Here is a 1,963-nt window from a genome sequence, read left to right as displayed (position 1 = left end):
ATATCGCCGATGCAGTTATGTTCTTCACCTTGTTTCTATTTCAAATATATATATTGATGTGTAAAAGCCCTTCCCCTCTATAACGCTTCTGAGTCCTGAGGGTATAAATAAATAAATAAATAAATAAATAAATAAATAAATAAATAAATAAATAAATAAATAAATAAATAAATAAATAAATAAATAAATAAATAAATAAATAAATAAATAAATAAATAAATAAATAAATAAATAAATAAATAAATAAATAAATAAATAAATAAATAAATAAATAAATAAATAAATAAATAAATTTGACATCCATGACGTTACTCAACCGCAGCTAAGCTGGAGGCGTGGTTCTCGCTCCGTCTCTAGATAGATAGCCTTTCCTGCCTCTTAGCCGGGGCCAAAGGATCGCAACAGCTCTCCGCGATTTAATGGCAGTAGTCGTAATGGATGATTCAGGGGAGAGGTATCATGAAATGTCTGCGCGTCAGAGGCTGCGAAAACGACAGACAGAATCCGATCATCCAGGGCGATCATCCAGGGGACATAGCTCGCCAAGAGGCTGCCGCGCAGACAGGTGGGTCGAGCGAAACATGCCGCCAAGACCTTGGGAAAAACGTGAAGCCCTCGTCGCTAGATGACAGTCATTACCATCAATCAACAACCAAGTCTAGCGAATCTTTATGAGGCATAACGTTCAAGCTTTCGCTTTGGTTACTCAGGTTTGCCGAGATTAAACCTTTGCGTAATTTTTTTAACAGTTTGCCTCATCCATTTTCCAACACGAGAATCACAGTCGCATTTTCAGCGACCGCATTAAAAAGGCGCGAATAACTTGAAAGGACATATTCTGTGCCCAGAGAATAAGTTTAGGCATGTTGGTGATTTATTATTAAAGTGGAAATAATAGCGCACAAAGGCAAAAATGTGTGCCGGAATATTTGCAGACGAAGTTGAATTTACTCAGTTCGATTGATCCTTTCTTAGCGAACGATTTCGCAGCCGTTATTGATTTCTTGACATCCAACGTTCAGAGAAAAATCACTGCTTTTAGGTTCATATTCCAGACGTATTCTACTCATTGTCCCTTAAGGGCTTCCTGTCTTTCGTCGATGCTATACAATCCTCCAAAGTGGAGCAGTCAACTTTCAAAATGCCTGTCACGTGACGACGGATGGCTTTTCAATGCTTTTATCTGTCTACTTGGCATATACTTTTGGTAATTATGAAAATAACATTTGCCTGCAAAATTAAGGTGTTTGCATCGGGTACTGCATCGCGCCCGTATCAAGTGATTTGTGTTTAGCTCATTGTGACAAGGCTCTTCATGAACGCTAGCTAATGTTGAGGTTTGAAGTATGTTTCGCTATGTGGATGATTTTTTAATTCTAATAAAAATGTCTGCTTATTCCGACCCCTTTGTCGGGTGGGGTAACTCCATCCTAATGACGCTTTTGTGACGCAGCTGAAATTCCTGAAAAACGACACTACAAGGTTTTGAGATTTGTGGCTGCGGTTTAGGAATGGTCATGTGCGTTGGCCCTATGAGCCCAGAGCCGATAAGCCTTCACTGCCGTACTGTTCCGCACAGTCGAAGCTTTTAAAAATAAATATTTTGTCTAATTTTCTGTCCAATGAATGCTCTTGACAAGGCATGTACTCATGTAGCACACAAGTGACACGCGTTCAGGCGGCGGGCTTTCCTAGAAAAATGTTTTCTTCAGTAGCTGAAAGCTTGCATAGGAAAAGGAGGCAAGCGCACATCTGAGTGACGAAGAGCAGCGGGCAGGAAAAATAAAAAAAGAGGGAGAAAGGAAGGTTAGCTGTGATACCTTAGGTGTACATAAGGTTTCGCACAGTTTTAAGAAGGTAGGTTAGCGGTCACATGCGAAGGTATTGTTTACTGTCCCCGACGGATTTCGAAGCTTGTGCAGGATGACTTGCCCGTTTAAGAAAGCCTGGCCGTGCTGTCAAG

This window comes from Amblyomma maculatum, chromosome 4 (genome assembly GCF_055883805.1).
Source record: "Amblyomma maculatum isolate TAMU_Amacu chromosome 4, ASM5588380v1, whole genome shotgun sequence".
Classification (NCBI taxonomy): Eukaryota; Metazoa; Arthropoda; class Arachnida; order Ixodida; family Ixodidae; genus Amblyomma; species Amblyomma maculatum.
This window is presented reverse-complemented; position numbering follows the sequence as displayed.